General features: G+C 38.8%; 2 long non-coding RNA genes across 2 annotated transcripts in view; one reads left to right on the top strand and one right to left on the bottom strand.

Moving 5' to 3' along the window:
- The window catches only part of LOC132988575 (uncharacterized), a 116235-nt gene that overhangs the window by 1520 nt on the left and 95529 nt on the right, over positions 1–19186 (top strand). The window lies entirely within an intron of this gene.
- LOC132988560 (uncharacterized) lies at positions 15831–17312 on the bottom strand. Its single transcript, XR_009675822.1, has 3 exons — positions 16823–17312; positions 16246–16412; positions 15831–16061 (listed from the first exon to the last, which is right to left on the bottom strand). It is a non-coding gene; the product is annotated as an uncharacterized LOC132988560 (long non-coding RNA).

Below are 19186 nucleotides of genomic sequence, written 5' to 3'. Positions count from 1 at the left end.
GTAAAATCATTACATTCATGTACAAATGTACACAATACTTTTCTGCAGGCTTGTTCTCTCATTCCTTATCAGCAGTTGCAGTATCCTGTTTTACCACTTTAACTTCATCATCACACCTCATCATATTGGACCACCTGCACTCTGCGCTTTTGTGAATAAGAATGGTCAAAAGACTTTTCACACGTCCCCTTTCTGTGACACGCTGAGAGCCTGAAGCAGAACGCCTGAGTTAACAAAGTTCATAATCAGCTCATGCTATCAGATATCGTTATCTGGAGCTTCTGGCTTTGCTGAACCAGCTTTCTCAAAGAAAGCCTGGATATGTTGAACTTGCTTCAGATACAACAGCTGACCCAAATACTGATCAATAACTTAAACAACAGTCAAATACCGCCACCTAGTGTCTAAAGTGAGTTTTGTCTAAACTAAATGTGTTGATGTGTTTGCACTTCAGAAATAAAAGTTTCCATGGCTAACAAAAACCAGTGTAAACCAGTTCTGCTCATCTGTCTGTCCCTGTCCATAGGCACACTGACTTGAAGAGAGACAATTGGCTTCCATGTACGAGACACACAAGAAGGTAAAGAGCTGTCTCACTTTAAAGTGATATAAGAAGGTGGAGTCCTACATAATCATACTAAGTAATCCACAGTCCTTTCTAACACTGAGTTAATATAAACTCTACGTATATTAAATTATACAAGCTATACTAGCCAAATACTGAAGCTACTTGAAGCACAAGAATCCAATCACGTCTCACTGTTTAAGTTTCACAGTTGTACTGTGAGTACTTAGAAACAATAAATCACTGTAGCAAGGTAAATTTATCTAGTGCTGGTACACTCTGGCAACCCCGGAGCACATCGGGCCCTGATTGGATGGTCAAGATCCGGGTCAAATCCAGCGTCGCCATTGGCTGATACTAAAGAGCGAAACGTCTCCGTGGATGTAGTTGTAATATTTACGATCGAGTTGCTTAGTAACCATGGGATGGAATTGACAGGCACGTTCGGTTTTCACCCGCGCCTTGATGACGTCACAGAACGGTCAAAACCAAGGTTATAGAGAGAGGCTGTTTGAGCCGTTAGAGTTATTCACTTTAACAAGTGGATCATCACTGTCTCGTTCCGCCCCTCGAGACTTAGATTGGGTTCTCATCATAGAACACTCGAAAGCACTCTGATATGATACAAAAACTAATGAGAGAGTGTTCAACAAAATATATAACCAACAGCAACAGCCCTCTGACTCATTGGGGGAAAAACAGTCTAGTAATGAACACAAGCCAACAAACCATTCTACTGTAAATCACACATTACAAATACTAACAAACACAACACCTGCTTTTTAAAGCATTAAACAACTCAATATCTTCAGTTTATCCAGTACCACAAAGCATGCTGGGAAGTGGCTATATGCACGCATGGGTGGTGACGTAGTTCCGGTAAAATCTCAGCCAGCCTCATCATATCCGGTTAATTTCCGGTTTCTGATCGCTTCACTGCTGCTTCTAAAATCCGGTAATGTCGGGGAAAAGCTATACATTTCAACGGACTATTAGTTCTACAGCCGAACATTGTTGTGTGCCATTATGTACTGCATCCAGTAAATACAATTCAGCGCTCAGTTTTCACACGTTTCCAATGGATTTCGAAACAAGACGAAAATGGATTTATGCTATTAGGTGAGATCACTTCGTGGTTAGCCCCCATACCCGCGTTTGTAGCCGGCATTTTACAAACGAAGATGTTCGTGAGCCCTTATCTGAGACAGCAAGAAGATTGTTGAGGAAGGGAGCAGTCCCTGCCTTGTTCGAGTGGAACAATTTCTCTCTTCCACTTTCAAGACAGGCGGGGGTGTGGGAGAGGAGGGAGCGGCCAGTAGAGGAGGAGGACACATCATGTGAGGAGGCAGCTAGCATCACAAATGATCCGGCAGTTGTAGACCTAGCTCTCGATGAAAACAAGGCCCTAAGAAGTGAGATCGACCAGCTGAGAAAACAAGTCCAGACACTTCACTTGAAGGTTTGGCATTCACCGGTTTGCAGGCTCAGACAGAGACAGACGTTTTTTCACAAGGTAAGATTCCAGCATACCTGTTAACCTACTTTCCTGGGAGGCACAGGTGTAAATGTGCAAAACAGTGACAGTGACATTCTAGACAGCTGTTCATGTGCAGATTCAGCATTAGACATCTAAGGTCTGTCTGATTCACTAAAGGTTTGCATGTGTTAAAACATGTAGCTGATCTATGCATATCTTAATGAGTCCAGCTTGCTGTTGAATTAATGAAACTAGCATGCAGTGCTGCCTCAAAGTTTGTGTGTATTGCAGGATTTAAAGCATGTGGCAATGTAGAGGAATAGCAGCTGTCAGAATCCTTGTACATGTAATATTTAATACATATTATTGTGTGTGTGTGTGTGTGTGTGTGTGCGTGCGTGTGTGTGTGTGTAAGAAATCAAGGCTATGGTAATCATATTTTATGGTGGTTTTTATAAAAAATACAACCATTCAAAGTTGAATATTAACATCTAAATTGTATTATTTAAGGTTTGGATCTTATGACCTCCTCATGCGCTTCTGGACCCAAATAGAACCTGCAGTACCATCTATGGTCAGGGTGACACAAGCACAGAGAGGCAACTTCACAGAGTTCACTTTTCCAGCAGTAAGTACTGTTAATAATGAAAATAACAACAATAATTATTTTTCTCCTTTACCAGCTTGACAAAGATCAGTTTTGATAGAAATAAACTGATTTGGGAGAAACTTAATGCAGCTATTCATTTGTTCTGAACAGGCTCACTCCCTGCAGCCCATAGATGAGATGTTCATGTTTTTGAACTATCTTGCACTTGGTTTGAAACAGCGTGACCTTGCTGACCGGTACAGAGTCCACCAGTCCACAGTCAGTCGCATTATAACAACATGGAGCAACTTTCTGTACACTGTGCTTGGGTCAGTGAGGATCTGGATACCAGAGGAGAAAATTAGGGAAAATTTGCCAACAGAGTTTAAGGACTACGCAGACACCACAGTCATCCTAGACTGCACAGAGCTGAGGTGCCAGTGTCCAACATCACCGCTTCTCCAAAGCGAGGTATACTCTGCATACAAGTCCAATTGCACTCTCAAAGGGCTGCTTGGAGTTGCACCTCACGGGGCAGTCACCTTCATCTCTCCAGCATACAGCGATGCTGGATCAATTAGCGACAAACAGATCAGTTCTTCGAGACAGAGATTCCACTCTGGCTTTTTGGAAACATTAACCAACTTTATTCTGTTGCATGTCTCCTGACAAACTATGAAAATGGTCCTCTTGTTAAGTCTTGGTCCAAGAAGTCAGAGTAGTGTCGGAATCTGGGCTGCAACTGTTAATTGATTTGATCTTTTAGGGCGAAATGTTAATCGTGTAAATAGCAATTCTCTGTATAACATGAAATCTGTTTTATATTCTTCTAGTGCAAAATGTTAATCTTGTAAATAGCAATTCTCTGTATAACATGAAATCTGTTTTATATTCTTCTAGTGCAAAATGTTAATCTTGTAAATAGCAATTCTCTGTATAACATGAAATCTGTTTTATATTCTTCTAGTGCAAAATGTTAATCTTGTAAATAGCAATTCTCTGTATATACTAACAGGAAATCTGTTTGGTGTTGTTGAAGTCATTGAATATTGGTTTGTTGAAATACATTCACTTCGGACCCAGATTTCTTTTGCTTACCTTCTTTTCTTTAGAAATTACATTTATACATGAAACAACATTCCTACAACAACATGCTATTGATCACATTGTATTGCAGAACATACATTTTATACATGAAACACTCCCATGCTATTGATCACATTATATTGCAAAACATACATTCTCACAAGTGTAAAACATTTCATTTTTAAGCACAATGGAAACATTATAACCAAATAATTAACGTAGTGCAAAACAACAACATACATTTAAAATTGAATCCATCATGGAGAACACACTGCTGATGCCTTTGCTTCCTACTGAGCATTTTTGCTTGGCAGTCTAATTTCAGTCTATCTATATAAGGAAGTGGGTAGGTACACAAGAAATGGTCAATTTTTTCTTTGATTTTAACTTCTGGTGTGACAGATCTCTCTAAATTTGGAGGATGTGACTCTCAATGTCAAAAAATTTAATTTTTGTAAATGTTTACAATTTGCAATGTTAATTTATTATTATTTTTATTTCTATTATATAAAGATATAAAAGTATAAAAGTATAAATTAAAAGGGTAGATGATAAATATAAAGTCGACATCGAATAGAATGCCAGGGCGAATGTATGCGTATGAATGGGAGAGTCACAATCACTGAATGAATGGGTGTGATTGGGAAAGTGTGACATTGAGAACCGAGATCGAGAAGTGAGAAAACCATATAAGCTCATGTCCACTTACCATTTTTATATTTTATTGAGCATAGGTGTTTTTTTTTATATATTAATATATTGCACATTCTTCTGCCATTGTGTTTTGATTAATACTCTTGGTTGGTTGTGTGTAGGAACAATACTGCTGGTATTTTGTTGTTTCGGCAGTGCTCATCCTGCAGCGTGTGTACGTGTCCAGCGACTAGAGGAGACCCTGCGAGGGAAGCAGCAGGCGCGGGCAGTCGCAGATGATCGGGACAATTTGCTGACGAACAGAAAGAAAGAAAAACAATCTCTCAGCCCTTAAAAGTGCAAATCTCTGTAACCTAAAGACAGTTGACTCCCCCAAACACCTCTACCATCCCATATACAGTTAATAAGTTGACACTACTTAAAGGGAGATCACTCTCAAATAAGACCTTCATTCTGAGCACAAGTTTTACATTGTCTCTGACAGTTTGAGGACAGTGAGATGAATTAAAATAATGATGAGAAGTTCAGCAAATAATACAATTGTTTGTTTTTTAGGGGGCGTTGAACTCGTAAACAACCACTAGCCTATACAAAGAAGTACCCCACTCTAGACCCCAATATAATGCCCGATGTAATCACATCTTAATTCATTCTATTGTTGTTCTGTATATATCAAAAATAACAGTGTGTATGGTTTTCTATTATTATTATTGCCTGTAGCCTAAAACACTTTGGTCAGCTGAAGCTGTTTTAAACGTGCTAGATAAATAAACTTCACTTGACTAAATGTGTCTGTGTTGCTGTTCAAATAAATACCAGTAGACGGCGCATTTTTGTTGATGCAAACTACATGAATGGCATCTCAGCAAACATACATTTTTAAAAACTGTCCTCATTATGAGCAGATTTTAATTGAAAGCTGAAATGTAATTGCAGGTTTAAGTGTCTGAAATCACTTTCTCTTGAAAAAACAAACAAACAATACAGATACCAAAATTCTAACAGCCTACTTACCTTTCTTAAACACTGTTGATCATGCATTTTACCCACATCACATCCACTGTGGTTCATGCAAAGATTCTGCATTCATAACTCTGGCATGCATCTCATATGATATGAGATATCGTGTTTTGTGACAGTGGCAGATTGTAATAAAGGAACAGCTTAGAGATTGATGCATTTCACCTGAGTAATTAGAGGCAGCTGATTCTCTCCACCTTCCATGTAATAATGACAAAGACTTTCCCAACAATGTACTGAGTGATAAGAAAATGACATTAAACATGGAACAATCAACAATAGCTTTATAGGATAACAAGTGTCCAGTAGATTGTGTGAAACACAATAAATGCTTTCTTTAAATTAAAGGACGATGGATCCCTTTAGTCCCGGTAGGCTGTTGTTAACAGAGAGAGAGGATGTTGATGCTCATTCATGTGATGGAGATGCTGCTAACGTAGTGGATATTGTGGGAGATACATATGGGAGATAATGAGGAGGATGAAGAGTACTGTCTGAACGAGCTGAATTAATATCGTAAGTAAGTGTTTTCACTTTGAAGTAAGCTATACTTCTGTCTTGCTGTTAGCTGTAGCCTAACGCTAGCTAGAATGTAACTGTGGCCATGCTAGCTCTACGTATCGCTGTTTCCATAGAAACGTAAAACCAGTTATTTTTAATGAATGCTGAAGTTATTAGCATTTGTTCACAGCTGAAGTGTCTTTTTAAATCTACAAATGCTTTTTCTGGCAACTTTAAATGTAAATGTAAAATACAGCCATCAAATTAAAAATATGAGATACGTTTTGTCCAGCACGCTCACATGTCTTTATTTGGTAAGACCACATGACATTTTTAAGTGTTTTATTTTCTGCCCTAACTGCAAAGAGCACAATCCCAATTGTTCACTCTTGCATGTTGGAGTTGTTGTTCATCCATGGCTAGGCACTGCTCATGGTACCATCTTTGGCATGTGTCACACTGTTTCTGTAAAATAAAATGTGCAAACCTTTATGAACTTGTCAGGAATAGAGAATCTTGTGGAATAGAGAAACATTTCTATAGGCAGGGCAATCTATACACATCATCATCTTCTATTTAGGTTTGTACATGGGAATTTGTGTCCACTACATTACTCTTTGCAAAAGTTTGCATCATGTTTGCAATAAAATCCAACTCCTTATAATGTAATTGTACTATCTACTCAACAACTGAGCTCCTATCTCCCATGAGAAGACTTAATTCTAATATAATTATTGAGCACATGCATTTATTTTTTAATTTGTGGGGAGTTGGTTTTTGAAAGAGTATAATCTCTGGTAACACATGACAGCTTCTTTTTCTTGATTTTGTAAAAATCCTTGTAATTTCAAGCATTCTTCTTTTCCTTATGTGATCTTGTCCTTAACTATTTGAAAATAAATTATTTTAGAATAGCAGAATTTAATGTGTTTGACTCTTTTGAGCATGTGTATTCTAAAAGGTTTGATTTTTTATGACATTGCTTATGTTTATGACACATTAAAGGAAGAATATGTGATTTTTTGATCCAGCAGGTGTCGCCCTTGAGCACCAGCATGAAACCAAAACAACTCGAGCTGCATTGTTGTGTTAGCATGCTAATGCTAGCGCTCTTTTGTTAGCTCGTAGCTTCACATTGCATGTAAATTTACACAAAATGACCATGATCTAAAAACGCTTACGTGACATTCAAATAAGCATCTTTTCTATAGTCCCTCACTTACAAACAACTTTTATAAGCAAGGGGATGAGCCGGCCGGCTGTCCCGTCCATGTAAACACGGTGTAGATACGGCTCAGACAACATCACAGACAGTGGGACTCGGGTGTTACACTCCTTGTAGACAGTCATGACTAGGGTTGTAACGGCGTTACGTATTTAAAATACAAAATAAGAGTAACTGTATTCCGTTATGTTACAGTTTAAATTGGTGTATTCTGAATACAGTTACTTTCTCAAAAAAAAAAGGATTACTTGTAGGGATTACTTTACGGCACTACACGCAGGTTGCACTGTGCGGATGCAGAAGCAGGTGGCATTATGTGCGCAGGTACGCTGCAAGTCAATGCGCGAGAGCACTTTCCACACAACCGAATGACAATGGCAGAGGATGAGAAAAACGACCAGGAGGAGGACAAAAATGCATTTTTGCCATGGAAATTCAGAGAACATTTTACCTACAAACCTGGTCAAGAAGGCCGCAACATCACAGTGTTTACATCTTTCAAATGACAGAAAAATAAATGGCATGCCTTTATTTTTTAATTTGATTCAATATTCTAATCGTTAAGGAAGAGAAACACCATGATTAAACTACAGGCTATTGTTGCCATATAGCCAAAGAAAACTGAACATTCACAGCCTCTGCATTGTATAGAATTTCAACATGGACATTTATGTCGTCCTATTTCCCTCTTTTCGCCAACAATATATTTTAAACTGGGATTTCCTTTTTCTCAGGTCGTGCGTCTCTCCCCCAGCTCGCCCCCTCTGGTACGTTCCTCTCCATAATGCGCTCGTCTCCTCCCTCTAAAGCCCGCTGCTGCTACTCTGTAGGACGCTTGGATTGGGGGACCTCACCACTGTTTGTACTCCCGTCTTCGATACCTCTTTCCAGAGCATTTATGTCCGATCAGACACAGCGCTGACCAGCTGTCTGGAGCACAACAACGGGGAGTGTAGAGCGCCCAGTCCACAGAGGACACAGCTCACACCTCCTGCACAATGTATGACACTTCATTCTTAAGATGAAGGGAAGAAAAGAGAGGCCCTGTTTAATGCTGAGGTTTTCTTATAACCAAAATTTTCTTTGTAATATTCAGATTTATCTCCTGTAACTCAACAGTATTGTGCGTTTATTTGCCTCTCCCACTAATACCTAGTTTGCACTTGCAGTCATCCTGCTTTCTGTCCAAACTCTCCGTGATGTAAACCAGTAGAACACGCAAAAGCCTAACTTAAATAGTACCGCCTCCACAAAGTTTGCACCTGTTGTCATTCACGCAAATTTTCTTAGTAGATCACCCGCAAAACGCCCACCAACCAAACGTGCAAACTTTTGGAGTGAACACACAGTTTAGTACTCTTTAAATGGGAGCTTAGTAAATCTGGCCCTTAGAATATAACAAGTGGCAAAATGAATGATGAAGGAAAGCACATTTGGCAGAATTAAAAACAATCCACTAGTGGTGGACCTCTTCTGTTGTACATGCCAGCAGCCTACCATCTAGTCCATAAATGTATTGGCACCACTAGGTTGCAGGACAAAATTTACCACATTTGTGTTTTGTGTACTTCCATAACTTTTTCTCTGAAGACAGTAATTAGATCGTTCTCCAGTAATTAGATCGTTCTCACTGTTCCAGATAAACACGCTCAGCTAGACGATTTTGAAGTAAGCTAAAAGTAATCCAAAAGTATTTAGAGTACATTACTTTACTTGAGTAATCCAAGGGAATACATTACAGATTACATTTTAGGACATGTAATCAGTAGTCTGTAGGGGAATACATTTTAAAAGTAACCCTCCCAACACTGGTAATGACTCACAGAGATATTTACAGAGGATATACTGGATTTCTGCTATATTTACAGTATGTGTAAAATGTCGCACATTCAGCCTTTGAGACCAAATTTTAATTTAGGAACATCTCTGTATAGAAGTCCTGCCGGTTTGTGCCAAAAGTACAGTTGAGCTCAATACATTTTTATTTATTTGTTAGGGACAGTGCATATTAATGAACAGCTGTAACTATTACAGCTGTAAAAATGCCAGATTATAGCAGAAGTGCTAGTTTCCATTTGTTGTCCCTAGGCCCTACATGACAGTGAAGGCGGAAACTGATTTGATGCATTACATTAACGCTCACTGGACTTATATATTTTCTGTTTACATTGCACTCTGTTTTAGACTGCAAATCATCAATCACATATCTGCACAACTGCACAGCTCCTCAACATCAAACTCAGAAAAAAAGACTCATTACTCATAGTGATTTATAAGGAACTTTGACAGTGGATTTCTCAAAGTACACAGTAAAAGTACTTCATAGTACCTGCGCATGTAGTCTAAGAAGTACTTAGTCCAACCATATCAGAATCATGGTGTACTTATGTAAGAAAATACATATAATTATTGTTTTCTCCAAGAAAACTGTTTTTTTTTTTTAATTGTGAACACCTTATTTTGAAAAACGGAAGTTACCGCAGAATTATTCTCACACTAACTTCCCCGACCTCCGAAGCTATTCCATGTTTTTTTTTATGTTAAAACGCAAACATTTACATTTAAAGTTGCCAGAAAAAGCATTTGTAGATTTAAAAAGACACTTCAGCTGTGAACAAATGCTAATAACCTCAGCATTCATTAAAAATAACTGGTTTTACGTTTCTATGGAAACAGCGATACGTAGAGCTAGCATGGCCACAGTTACATTCTAGCTAGCGTTAGGCTACAGCTAACAGCAAGACAGAAGTATAGCTTACTTCAAAGTGAAAACACTTACTTACGATATTAATTCAGCTCGTTCAGACAGTACTCTTCATCCTCCTCATTATCTCCCATATGTATCTCCCACAATATCCACTACGTTAGCAGCATCTCCATCACATGAATGAGCATCAACATCCTCTCTCTCTGTTAACAACAGCCTACCGGGACTAAAGGGATCCATCGTCCTTTAATTTAAAGAAAGCATTTATTGTGTTTCACACAATCTACTGGACACTTGTTATCCTATAAAGCTATTGTTGATTGTTCCATGTTTAATGTCATTTTCTTATCACTCAGTACATTGTTGGGAAAGTCTTTGTCATTATTACATGGAAGGTGGAGAGAATCAGCTGCCTCTAATTACTCAGGTGAAATGCATCAATCTCTAAGCTGTTCCTTTATTACAATCTGCCACTGTCACAAAACACGATATCTCATATCATATGAGATGCATGCCAGAGTTATGAATGCAGAATCTTTGCATGAACCACAGTGGATGTGATGTGGGTAAAATGCATGATCAACAGTGTTTAAGAAAGGTAAGTAGGCTGTTAGAATTTTGGTATCTGTATTGTTTGTTTGTTTTTTCAAGAGAAAGTGATTTCAGACACTTAAACCTGCAATTACATTTCAGCTTTCAATTAAAATCTGCTCATAATGAGGACAGTTTTTAAAAATGTATGTTTGCTGAGATGCCATTCATGTAGTTTGCATCAACAAAAATGCGCCGTCTACTGGTATTTATTTGAACAGCAACACAGACACATTTAGTCAAGTGAAGTTTATTTATCTAGCACGTTTAAAACAGCTTCAGCTGACCAAAGTGTTTTAGGCTACAGGCAATAATAATAATAGAAAACCATACACACTGTTATTTTTGATATATACAGAACAACAATAGAATGAATTAAGATGTGATTACATCGGGCATTATATTGGGGTCTAGAGTGGGGTACTTCTTTGTATAGGCTAGTGGTTGTTTACGAGTTCAACGCCCCCTAAAAAACAAACAATTGTATTATTTGCTGAACTTCTCATCATTATTTTAATTCATCTCACTGTCCTCAAACTGTCAGAGACAATGTAAAACTTGTGCTCAGAATGAAGGTCTTATTTGAGAGTGATCTCCCTTTAAGTAGTGTCAACTTATTAACTGTATATGGGATGGTAGAGGTGTTTGGGGGAGTCAACTGTCTTTAGGTTACAGAGATTTGCACTTTTAAGGGCTGAGAGATTGTTTTTCTTTCTTTCTGTTCGTCAGCAAATTGTCCCGATCATCTGCGACTGCCCGCGCCTGCTGCTTCCCTCGCAGGGTCTCCTCTAGTCGCTGGACACGTACACACGCTGCAGGATGAGCACTGCCGAAACAACAAAATACCAGCAGTATTGTTCCTACACACAACCAACCAAGAGTATTAATCAAAACACAATGGCAGAAGAATGTGCAATATATTAATATATAAAAAAAAACACCTATGCTCAATAAAATATAAAAATGGTAAGTGGACATGAGCTTATATGGTTTTCTCACTTCTCGATCTCGGTTCTCAATGTCACACTTTCCCAATCACACCCATTCATTCAGTGATTGTGACTCTCCCATTCATACGCATACATTCGCCCTGGCATTCTATTCGATGTCGACTTTATATTTATCATCTACCCTTTTAATTTATACTTTTATACTTTTATATCTTTATATAATAAAAATAAAAATAATAATAAATTAACATTGTAAATTGTAAACATTTACAAAAATAAAATGTTTTGACATTGAGAGTCACATCCTCCAAATTTAGAGAGATCTGTCACACCAGAAGTTAAAATCAAAGAAAAAATTGACCATTTCTTGTGTACCTACCCACTTCCTTATATAGATAGACTGAAATTAGACTGCCAAGCAAAAATGCTCAGTAGGAAGCAAAGGCGTCAGCAGTGTGTTCTCCATGATGGATTCAATTTTAAATGTATGTTGTTGTTTTGCACTACGTTAATTATTTGGTTATAATGTTTCCATTGTGCTTAAAAATGAAATGTTTTACACTTGTGAGAATGTATGTTTTGCAATATAATGTGATCAATAGCATGGGAGTGTTTCATGTATAAAATGTATGTTCTGCAATACAATGTGATCAATAGCATGTTGTTGTAGGAATGTTGTTTCATGTATAAATGTAATTTCTAAAGAAAAGAAGGTAAGCAAAAGAAATCTGGGTCCAAAGTGAATGTATTTCAACAAACCAATATTCAATGACTTCAACAACACCAAACAGATTTCCTGTTAGTATATACAGAGAATTGCTATTTACAAGATTAACATTTTGCACTAGAAGAATATAAAACAGATTTCATGTTATACAGAGAATTGCTATTTACAAGATTAACATTTTGCACTAGAAGAATATAAAACAGATTTCATGTTATACAGAGAATTGCTATTTACACGATTAACATTTCGCCCTAAAAGATAAAATCAATTAACAGTTGCAGCCCAGATTCCGACACTACTCTGACTTCTTGGACCAAGACTTAACAAGAGGACCATTTTCATAGTTTGTCAGGAGACATGCAACAGAATAAAGTTGGTTAATGTTTCCAAAAAGCCAGAGTGGAATCTCTGTCTCGAAGAACTGATCTGTTTGTCGCTAATTGATCCAGCATCGCTGTATGCTGGAGAGATGAAGGTGACTGCCCCGTGAGGTGCAACTCCAAGCAGCCCTTTGAGAGTGCAATTGGACTTGTATGCAGAGTATACCTCGCTTTGGAGAAGCGGTGATGTTGGACACTGGCACCTCAGCTCTGTGCAGTCTAGGATGACTGTGGTGTCTGCGTAGTCCTTAAACTCTGTTGGCAAATTTTCCCTAATTTTCTCCTCTGGTATCCAGATCCTCACTGACCCAAGCACAGTGTACAGAAAGTTGCTCCATGTTGTTATAATGCGACTGACTGTGGACTGGTGGACTCTGTACCGGTCAGCAAGGTCACGCTGTTTCAAACCAAGTGCAAGATAGTTCAAAAACATGAACATCTCATCTATGGGCTGCAGGGAGTGAGCCTGTTCAGAACAAATGAATAGCTGCATTAAGTTTCTCCCAAATCAGTTTATTTCTATCAAAACTGATCTTTGTCAAGCTGGTAAAGGAGAAAAATAATTATTGTTGTTATTTTCATTATTAACAGTACTTACTGCTGGAAAAGTGAACTCTGTGAAGTTGCCTCTCTGTGCTTGTGTCACCCTGACCATAGATGGTACTGCAGGTTCTATTTGGGTCCAGAAGCGCATGAGGAGGTCATAAGATCCAAACCTTAAATAATACAATTTAGATGTTAATATTCAACTTTGAATGGTTGTATTTTTTATAAAAACCACCATAAAATATGATTACCATAGCCTTGATTTCTTACACACACACACACGCACGCACACACACACACACACACACACACACACACACACACACACACACACACACACAATAATATGTATTAAATATTACATGTACAAGGATTCTGACAGCTGCTATTCCTCTACATTGCCACATGCTTTAAATCCTGCAATACACACAAACTTTGAGGCAGCACTGCATGCTAGTTTCATTAATTCAACAGCAAGCTGGACTCATTAAGATATGCATAGATCAGCTACATGTTTTAACACATGCAAACCTTTAGTGAATCAGACAGACCTTAGATGTCTAATGCTGAATCTGCACATGAACAGCTGTCTAGAATGTCACTGTCACTGTTTTGCACATTTACACCTGTGCCTCCCAGGAAAGTAGGTTAACAGGTATGCTGGAATCTTACCTTGTGAAAAAACGTCTGTCTCTGTCTGAGCCTGCAAACCGGTGAATGCCAAACCTTCAAGTGAAGTGTCTGGACTTGTTTTCTCAGCTGGTCGATCTCACTTCTTAGGGCCTTGTTTTCATCGAGAGCTAGGTCTACAACTGCCGGATCATTTGTGATGCTAGCTGCCTCCTCACATGATGTGTCCTCCTCCTCTACTGGCCGCTCCCTCCTCTCCCACACCCCCGCCTGTCTTGAAAGTGGAAGAGAGAAATTGTTCCACTCGAACAAGGCAGGGACTGCTCCCTTCCTCAACAATCTTCTTGCTGTCTCAGATAAGGGCTCACGAACATCTTCGTTTGTAAAATGCCGGCTACAAACGCGGGTATGGGGGCTAACCACGAAGTGATCTCACCTAATAGCATAAATCCATTTTCGTCTTGTTTCGAAATCCATTGGAAACGTGTGAAAACTGAGCGCTGAATTGTATTTACTGGATGCAGTACATAATGGCACACAACAATGTTCGGCTGTAGAACTAATAGTCCGTTGAAATGTATAGCTTTTCCCCGACATTACCGGATTTTAGAAGCAGCAGTGAAGCGATCAGAAACCGGAAATTAACCGGATATGATGAGGCTGGCTGAGATTTTACCGGAACTACGTCACCACCCATGCGTGCATATAGCCACTTCCCAGCATGCTTTGTGGTACTGGATAAACTGAAGATATTGAGTTGTTTAATGCTTTAAAAAGCAGGTGTTGTGTTTGTTAGTATTTGTAATGTGTGATTTACAGTAGAATGGTTTGTTGGCTTGTGTTCATTACTAGACTGTTTTTCCCCCAATGAGTCAGAGGGCTGTTGCTGTTGGTTATATATTTTGTTGAACACTCTCTCATTAGTTTTTGTATCATATCAGAGTGCTTTCGAGTGTTCTATGATGAGAACCCAATCTAAGTCTCGAGGGGCGGAACGAGACAGTGATGATCCACTTGTTAAAGTGAATAACTCTAACGGCTCAAACAGCCTCTCTCTATAACCTTGGTTTTGACCGTTCTGTGACGTCATCAAGGCGCGGGTGAAAACCGAACGTGCCTGTCAATTCCATCCCATGGTTACTAAGCAACTCGATCGTAAATATTACAACTACATCCACGGAGACGTTTCGCTCTTTAGTATCAGCCAATGGCGACGCTGGATTTGACCCGGATCTTGACCATCCAATCAGGGCCCGATGTGCTCCGGGGTTGCCAGAGTGTACCAGCACTAGATAAATTTACCTTGCTACAGTGATTTATTGTTTCTAAGTACTCACAGTACAACTGTGAAACTTAAACAGTGAGACGTGATTGGATTCTTGTGCTTCAAGTAGCTTCAGTATTTGGCTAGTATAGCTTGTATAATTTAATATACGTAGAGTTTATATTAACTCAGTGTTAGAAAGGACTGTGGATTACTTAGTATGATTATGTAGGACTCCACCTTCTTATATCACTTTAAAGTGAGACAGCTCTTTACCTTCTTGTGTGTCTCGTACATGGAAGCCAATTGTCTCTCTTCAAGTCAGTGTGCCTATGGACAGGGACAGACAGATGAGCAGAACTGGTTTACACTGGTTTTTGTTAGCCATGGAAACTTTTATTTCTGAAGTGCAAACACATCAACACATTTAGTTTAGACAAAACTCACTTTAGACACTAGGTGGCGGTATTTGACTGTTGTTTAAGTTATTGATCAGTATTTGGGTCAGCTGTTGTATCTGAAGCAAGTTCAACATATCCAGGCTTTCTTTGAGAAAGCTGGTTCAGCAAAGCCAGAAGCTCCAGATAACGATATCTGATAGCATGAGCTGATTATGAACTTTGTTAACTCAGGCGTTCTGCTTCAGGCTCTCAGCGTGTCACAGAAAGGGGACGTGTGAAAAGTCTTTTGACCATTCTTATTCACAAAAGCGCAGAGTGCAGGTGGTCCAATATGATGAGGTGTGATGATGAAGTTAAAGTGGTAAAACAGGATACTGCAACTGCTGATAAGGAATGAGAGAACAAGCCTGCAGAAAAGTATTGTGTACATTTGTACATGAATGTAATGATTTTACCACACACTGTTGATTTCAGATACAGATACTCACAGTACAACTGTGAAACTTAAAGAGTGAGACATGATTTCAGCAGTTTGAGCAGAAACTGCAGTCAGTTGGATTCTTGTGCTTCATGACAAATATGCAGAAGTAGCTTCAGTATTTGGCTAAAAAAAAAGTCAATTCAATGTACTGATTTGGTGTTGTGTGGTAATTATCCATTAAACGAATCAGACAGCCAATTTGTGTGCAGAACCTCACCGGAGCTGGAATCAGACTATGGACTGCTGTTTCCTTTGAGCATTGATTTCCTTGAAGACAGAAAGAAGAACAATTTAAACATGAACTAGACTTCTTGCAGAACCATAGAGGCTGTTAAAATCTTCTGCTAGTCTTCCTTACATTTTAAGAAAGATTATAAATTGTTACTAAAATGACTTTGATGCTGATAGCGGTTACAATAACACGGTCCAATCATATGAGAGATAATTTTACCTTTGAGTCCTATGTGAAGGCGTTCTCTTCAGAATCAGCGCTGCAAAGACAAGATGATGGCGTCCACCTTCACAACCTGCTGCTTCAGTCTGGCTGCATCATGGTCACCTACAGGAACACCACAGAAATGCAATCAAAGTACTTCACTTTATTTATCAGAGGATGTACTGTATGCAAAGTAGAATTCATTTGTTTTGGCTATAATTCCTCAAAAAGATTTGAGAGGTTTAAATTTAAGTGTAAAACTAAAAAGTTATAACAGACAAATATGATAATGAAATATCCAAAAGAGCATTTTAAATAGAAATGAATCTTGTTGAACAGAAATAGTGTTAAAAACAGGAAAGTTATTATATAACATATGAATCACATAATCATGGAGCAAAGCAAGAAGAGTATTTCTGAACAAATTCTGAATAATCTGAACCAAAGTCACAACAAACACCCCCCCCCCCATTCTTTACTGAAATAAAAAGATAAATAATGTCCGTCACAGCCAGCTAGCCTACTTCAGTGTTAGCTAGCTAGCTAACGACATTACCCCCGAACAGCACATTAAACAAACATTTCAACTTACCAAGTTAACACAGATATCCTTACATCCCACAGCTTGGTTAGATGTGTTTACAGCAGAACAACTCACTCTGTCAGTCCAAGAGAGACAAACACAGAGTGGAAAAGTTCAATGGTGTCTCGGCTTTCCTTCACTACGTAACTTTGCTATTCACAAAGAGAGCTACGCAAGATCGGCGGCTGTCAATCATCGTCAAATATGACGTAAAATCCCGTTTTTCAACCTCAAATAACTTATTTAAAACAAACTTCACAGAAAAATGAGCACTTGAACACAATGTAGGGTGATAATAACTAATGATCACAGCAGAGTTTAGGTTTGGAAAAAAATTATGTGACGAGTATTTTAACTTTACAGTTTGACCCACATCCCATCTGTTATCACTGAGGAGGCGGGGTTTATGACCTATACTGCAGCCAGTCAGCAGGGGGAGCTCTACAAATAAAAGCTTCACTACACCGGGGAGCTTGTCCTGTTCATTCTTTTTACAGTCTATGGTTGTTACAATGAGAATATTGCTCTGCTCATTCTGCTCTCCTCTCGTATTTATCCACGTAAATCTCAAGTTTGTTTGAATAAAAATTATTGGGTTTTTTTCATGAAGCTGACAGGTGCGTCACTTTTTTAGTGAACATAAGGAATTGTGGGTCATATTATCTTCTCTCCTTTCGTAAAGAATGGCCCAGTGTATCCTTTGCTTAGGGACATTATGAAGGCATCAATTACACTCCTTTCCTTATCATTTGAAATTAGCATTAGCATTTTGCTATAAACACTAAGAGCAGTGCATCTGGAACTTGTGCATGGTTAAATGTTACTGTATGTCCAAGTTAAATAAACTAATAAAAAAAAAAAAAATGTAGGAATTCATACAGCTCTTATCACGGCTGACACTTAAATACTTGATTTTCTTCTTCGGTGGAGTTTCATAGCGGTTGGAATCCATATGTGTTGTGCATTACTTCCACTGACTGGATTGTTGTAGTTCCAATGTGCAAATATTTACAGTTTCCACCCAAAGTAGATTGAGACATATTCTACTTGCCACAGGCTGCTACATCTTTAATGGCCTGTTTGTGTCCCATACAGCCATAACCAACCTATGACAAGTTCCTCATTTATTCCTCATTTGATCTCTAGTGACTTTTTATCGGCCATTTTATCCCCGTTAACTGCATGGTCAAATCTGGAACAGTTATTAGGGAACAAATGAGGAACCAATAGTAAACTAACTACTAGTTTACCATTATTTATCATAAACATATAGTACATGTGAAAACATTCATCTGTATCATATGTTGATAAAGACATATTCAGATATCCAAAAATTCAGCCAGATTCAAGAATTGTGGTCCACATGCTGCCATGTCTGTAAATGACCTGTCAGTACCCACAACTGTCCCTTATGGCCATAAAACCCTGAACACGCCCGATCTCGGAAGCACAGGGTCTGGGCCACAGAGAGCAAGGAGGATGGATTAGGTGGCTTTGTAATGCGTCAGCTCTCGTTCCCTTTAAGAGCCAGGAGCGCCTGAAGGCTGGTGCGCTGGTATTTACATGGCGTATTTCTGTCTTTGTTTATAGATTGATAGGACTCTGAATGACTCATGTAACTTCTCTCCTTCTGTTGTTCCCCCTGAACACACAAGTCACACACAGGAGACTTCATGAAATATGTTGGTGCTCTGAATAAAGTTATGTACCCTGAAGCAACACAGTTTACTAAAATCTGAAGACATGCCAGACGTATCAGACAGGATCTGATGTTAACTGACTTATCATCTAAGACAGGTAGGCTGTATGTTTACTCTAGAATCCATGGCTGTACTCTCTGCCATGTGCATAATGGACACTGGACAGTCTGTTCTCATATCTGTGGGCTTGGTTGTCGTTTGCACTCATCCACACAATATGTTTGTGTGTTAAACCTCGTTTTGTGAGATGTGTGAGTGTTCGTGCTTCTGCATGTGTTTTAGTGTATATCGGACAGAATGTGCATCAAACAGTGCAGGCATAATGGAGAGCTTGGTGTTGGTCTTGGGCTGGAGTTCTTCAGTCTGTAGAAGAATTCTCCGCCGTAGTGGTGAGTGTCTTCAGGTATCTGCCTCATCTCGAAAAGGAATATGGACATGTCAGGAAATGAGCCAAACAATATCTCGTCTCTGAGCCCTCTGTCCAAATTCAAAAAAGCTAAATCCAAATGTATCAGTAAATGTTTTTAAATGAGCAGAGGGAGAACGCTGCTGTGCATCTGTGTCTAAGAAACAGAGTGGAAGTGTGTTGTGAAGTCATCTCTGTATGCTGACATACTGCGTTGTAGACTTAAGACAAGGTTTCAGTTGGTTTATGGCCCGCTGATTTATGTGT

Source organism: Labrus mixtus, chromosome 14 (assembly GCF_963584025.1).
Source record: "Labrus mixtus chromosome 14, fLabMix1.1, whole genome shotgun sequence".
Taxonomy (NCBI): domain Eukaryota; kingdom Metazoa; phylum Chordata; class Actinopteri; order Labriformes; family Labridae; genus Labrus; species Labrus mixtus.
The sequence above is the reverse complement of the archived record's forward strand: the minus strand, read 5'-3'. Positions and strand labels throughout refer to the sequence as shown.